A 6000-nucleotide genomic window follows, 5' to 3' on the forward strand; every position below is an offset into this window, starting at 1 on the left:
TGTTAGAGTATAATTGTTGTGGAAATGTGAATGTACGGAGAGCGGCCTACGAACTCCTTGTGAGACTTGAAGCTGGCTTCTGCTGATGAAACTGCAAACTATTCTTCATTAAATTTTTCTTCAATTTATTATTATTTTTTTTAAAACTCTGACTCCGGGTCTTTATTCAACATATCTGGTTTCAAGGGTCCTAAACTGTTTATCCCCAAAAGGGTGTACAACACTCGCATACAAACATAAAATAAATAAAAATGAATAAATAAATAAAAGCCTTTAGCTGTTATCCATTGTTGGACACGAATGAGGTAAGCTTTGTGTTTTACATCATCTGCCATGTGCACGTTTACAACACAACAAACTCGGCAAAAAAAGCCAGCAAACTCAGGTTTGATTTGGGTATGCTAGAGCCTATAGCTGTCTGTGTAATAACTAAAATAATGTTTATGTATCATATTTTCTGACCAGTTTACTTTAGTTTTTTATAATACACCATATTTTAACCCAAACTGAATAATTAAAAAGTTTAAATGAGTAAATCTAATATTTTTTTAATATTAATTTTCTTGTTTTAATATTAATCCAATTCTTGTTAAACCACACTGGATATGCTTATTCTGTGCATTTTGAGCACTTTTTGTGTGAAATCACATTTATTTTGTCCATCAAAGGTGTTCTTTCACTTTAATTGAGCATTAGTAGCGCAGCAAAAATAGACCCAGCGCCGAAACGATCGTGGCACTGCTGCTTCTGCTCTGCTCCTGCTACGGACTGCCGCAAAGCCTCTGCATGTGGTGTGAATGCTCTCATCTGTTAACATGGGCGGCGAAAAAAATATGCGCTGCTTACGCTCTACTGACGCATGAGGTGTGAAACCGGCCTAACGACTAAAAAGCTGACATCTCAGTTCATCGCGATCTCACAAAGCTCTGTTATAACACAAATGAATATATGAACAATGAATCTTTCATAATGTTTACACTTCGTGTGTTATAATAATAGGATTCGTGAGCGCAGAAATTTCAGCACTGCATAAAAATTCTAACAAACACCTGATTGTGTTGCGTCTCCTCCTTTGCGTCTCAGAAATCAACAGATATGTCTCTGATTGGCTACATTGCTCAACACTGCAAACACAAGTTATAAACAGAATCTCGCATATGCTTGTGAGTGTAAATCGTTTTATTTTATTTTATTGTTGCTTTTTTGCAATATATGAATAACAATTTATTAGTTTTTCGATATTTTATGTTTAGATATTTCTATATTGTGGGAGTCCTGCAAATCATTTGATTCTCCTGCAACGCCACACGAGTAGTGTCTCACCGCCTGCGCCCGCACATCAAATCTTGTCCCGCACCGCACTGTTGTGTTGGGTCCCGCGGAGTGCAGGTCTCTAGGTGGAACAAACAGAAAAGGAGACAAAGGATTTTCCATCCAGCCCTCCTCTGGGGATAGGAATAGTGCGGTCACCATCACCCAAAGAGCTGTCCCCTCCATCTCTGGGCACCCTGTCCGCAACAGGCACCTCTACGCTGCTTGGGTGGAGGCTGCTGCTGATGCTGCAAATGGAAGCGAAGCCAGGGGGCGCCCTCAGCGATGAGCAGACGGGTGCTGCAGCTGGTGGTTTCTTGGTGGAGGCAGCAGCTGACCGCCAAGGCAGGATGCACTTGATAGTCTCTGTCTGCTTTTGAGCAGGTAAGACCTCTGGGCAAAGCTCTCAATTGCATTGCTGAAGAGGCCTGTTTTTGAATTCCCCTGTCTCCCAGATTACCGAATTTAAAGACCGGATCTCATTGGCATCCCACATCTGCACATCACAATAACCAAAGACTGCACAGTGACCTTCGCTGCTCGAAGCATGAGGTCTTGTGTGATGCAAAGCTCTTGGAGAACTTCTGGATCGTGACCACCCTCGTGCAGGTCCATGAGTGCTTTGACCTGTGGGACCTGCAGTAATACCATAACGTGTAAGGCAGAGGTGGCATCTCCACAATCCTGGTAAGCCTTGCTGGTTAGACTTAAAGAATGCATACAGGCCTGGGAAGGGAGGCACGGATGCCCACGCCAGGTGGAGTTAGGGCACAGTTGCATTGCAATAGATTTGCGTGCAACCCTTTGCCGCCCAGCCATCGAGGGTGGTGAGGGAGGAAGAGACACCAGGTCTATTTTGGGAAGTAAAAGGCTCCTCATGCACCTCCAGGAAGAAAGGAACTGGGGTGGGGTACTGAGAAGTAGCACGAGCCGCCCCGAGAAACCAATCTTCCAACCTCGAGGGCTCAGGACATGGTGGAGGATTCCACTCAAGCAAAGACGTCACCTCTGAATCTGACTCAGATGACGCTACCATTCCAGAAGGAGGCAACACAGGTGAATCTTCATACCCAGATAGAGTTGGCTTACCCTCAGATGCAGCGACTGACATCTGATACACAGGGGGAGCACAGAAGGATACGACTGGTATACACCTTTGAGATGGTCCAGTATGCTCCTCAGGCAGTTCGACTGGCTGCAGAGCACAGGAGGGGTGAGGGGCCCAAGGGGGTTGGTTCCCCAAAGGAGAAGCCCTCACCGCAGAGATGTTCACAAGTCTTTTATCTGAAGTCCGAGTCAAATCTTAAGTCTTTATCACTAGAGTCTGGGTCAAGTCTAGAGTCTTTTGTCACGAGTCGAGTCGAGTCTTGAGTCATTAAATTTTTTTTTCTCTCATAATCAAATCCTATGTTTATCCTAGTTGGATTATATAGACAAAATAATATGATCTTTCTATCATGCTTTATTTAAAACAGGGCTTAAAAACAAACAAACAAACAAAAAAATCAATTGTTCCACTCCGAGCAGAATCGGTATTTTAACGTTTCTGTTCCAGCGTTCCTTCTGTATTATAAATGTTCCGAAAGCAGTTTGATTAGAAAAAATAACGGTTTATAACGTTATTTTTATTTCATTTATTTTTTGTGTGTAGCCTACTTAATAATTATAATATACGTACAGCATTTTATTTATTAAAGAACAAAGAGAGTGTATTTGCCGTCTTAGCCAACAGGCCTACAATTATCTTTTATAACAAGATTCTGTCAAAATGTAAACCTATTAAACGAAAGGAAAAACTATGGTTTATAAATTAAACTATTTTTTCAAGATATTTTAATGTTTGCTGCATGGTTAAAAATACCGAATACGAAATAGGCTTATGTCGCATTTTATTATATTACATTATTACATCTTTGTTTATAATGTTTGTAAACATAAATTATGAACAAACCTGCCGTATATTATTTATGTACTCCACAACAAAACCTCTAAAATTAACAGTTGGACTATTCAGGCTTTATAAATGTCAAGCCAAAATTATATTTTCTTTTTTAATGCCATTCCAGCTTCTATTGCTATATTCAAGGCGAGAAACAGGTTTATTTATTGGAAATAAAACTAAATAAGATGCAAAACGAATTAATTTAAAGTGAATCTATAGCCTACCTTTCTCATTCGTCATGCATCCAACTGTTTTCATTTTCGAGACGAATGCTAAACTATTATTTATTATGAGCTTGCTTCACTCGCATTGCGTAAAACATCCTTCACATAACAGCACAGTGAGGCGGTGGTAAATGGCAGATTGTATTACAGAATTGAATTGAGCAGTGTAACAGTTAGTTGATTATATTTTATTTTAATATTTAACAGGCTGCGATATCAAGTAAGCAATGCAAGAATTTGTGTGCCACGTGAGGCGCCGGCGGGACCACTGGATTTGTTTTCCTTCTATAAGACAGTAAACTGTAGGCTACTCAGTAATTTATGGTCATACAGATAAAAGCAAGACATAATTCATACATTTACAAAAGACATTCAAATAACGAAAACAAGCAAAATGTCTGTTTCCTTTTCTAGATCTTTGGAGTACGCCACAAATAACCACTTTCATTTTGTTAATCTGTAGACCTAATTATTTAAGTGAAATATTTCACGTAGCCTATAGGCCTAAATATTCCCTTTTATTTTATGTGTTATGTAGGTAGGCCTAGTTTTCTCCGTTCACAGAAGCACTGCAGATGCGTGATGTGACGTTGAAAATTGTACTATCCTGCAATTTTCATTGGTTTCAAAACGCACAACAAGCTGCATTACGTGACATTCATTTTCACTTAAATGTAGGCCTAATACTTGACGGTTGGTGACATATATCATTGGAAAAACTAATGCCAGGGCATTGTCAATGTGACTTACCTATGATGACTTGACAGCTGAGCCTGAGCGTGTCAGGTTGGATGTGTCAGCGTCACATTTTCATAGGCTGTACTTTTTGAATTCGTGATTGGTTGACTGCCAAATCAAAATATTAAACGGAACGATGAAATAACGTTATTAACCGGTTAATGGCCATTTCAAATTATCGTTTCTGTTCAGAACGATTAAATTTGATTCCATTTGTGGTTACATTCCGGTCAAAATTTTGTTTGTTTCCGGTTTTCGTTTTCGTTCCTTGAACTGGTTCAGAGTCTTAAAATTAAGGTCCTATGATGTAAGGGATATTGTACATCCAGCTTGTTACTTTATAATCCATTACAATGTACAAAACAGTCGTCCTGGCAACTCAAGTAGTCATTTTCAATACAGTCGTTAAGTGGACGCAAGATGGCGCCAATGAGTCACTGTTTGTTATACAACAGTTTGTTATATAGCTTTGTTGTTAGTGATGACAGTCATTATCAGAAAATATCAAACCTCGGAATGTTTAAGAATGTCAATAGAAAACTCTACTCATGCTGATTGTGATACGTTAAAATATGAGCTTTAAGTAACAAATGGATTAACATCTCTTTCTATCTCTCTCTCTTATGGACACACATTAAGAAATAGAAAAGCTGCATATAATATGATTGATTTGATATAAGATTGATAAAAAGTAGTGCTAGATTTAAAGTCTAGATTTTTTTGTTCATATTTTAACAGGCTGGCAATTCAAATTAGCCATGCAGCTACACCACACTATAATAGCTAGCTGCGTGAGTTAATGTGACTAACCTTTGTGGATGTGATGTCTCATAAAATTTGATGATGTTGTTCCAGTGACTTTAATTGTTTTCCCACATTCTGTGCATCTAACCGATCTGACGTGATAAACCCAAACGGAAGAACATATGGCATCCCGAACAAGAACATCCCCTCATGTTTCATGGGACTCTTATGACATTTCGGAATTTACGCACACGGACATACGTAATCAAATTCTATGACAAGAATCCGATCTACCACAACAAATAAGGAAATATATGAGATGCAGATATTATATAACTATTTAAACACAACACAAATTCTTTATTTATTTTATCAGTAGTTAAGTCTAAAACACTTGAGTTGTTTTTAAAATATTTTGAGTCTTTTGTGCTGAGTCGAGTCAAGTCTGAAGTCATTTCAGGTCAAGTACGAGTCAAGTCTGAAGTCTGTTAAAATGTGACTTGAGTGTGACTCGAGTCCGAGTCACTAACTCAAGTGCCCATCTCTGCCTCACCATAACCCTCAGGTCACCCAGGCTACTGCCCGAAGTAACCCCTGTTTAGGAAGTTTAGATCGAGGAAGAGGTGAGGGGACTTTTGAAGTACTGGAATCTAGACCACAACACCAAGATGGTCATCTTCCTGCAGTGGGTACATGACATCCACAAAAGCTACCATCGCATCCTTAATGCCCAGACACGTGAGGCAGCGATGAAGTACACAGGGGGAAAAGGGCCGCGGCAACACTGCCGGGGAAAAGTGTAGCCTGCAGTGTGCACTCACACTCGTTGAAGGCACCCTCTTACTAGCTGTGATAACAGCTTTTCAGCGCCCTCAATGGCGCACAGCTGTGAGAACAGCCTTTAACCCTTTCAAGCGTGAGTTTAAAATATTCTGACCCCCCAGAGTGAGTTTTTTTTTAAGGCGACCGTTATTTTAGAACATCTGCCTTTATTGTTTTCATGGCGACGCGTCATGCGTGTCACAGATGCTGAACGCAGCC

This window comes from Chanodichthys erythropterus, chromosome 9, assembly GCF_024489055.1.
Source record: "Chanodichthys erythropterus isolate Z2021 chromosome 9, ASM2448905v1, whole genome shotgun sequence".
Taxonomy (NCBI): Eukaryota; Metazoa; Chordata; class Actinopteri; order Cypriniformes; family Xenocyprididae; genus Chanodichthys; species Chanodichthys erythropterus.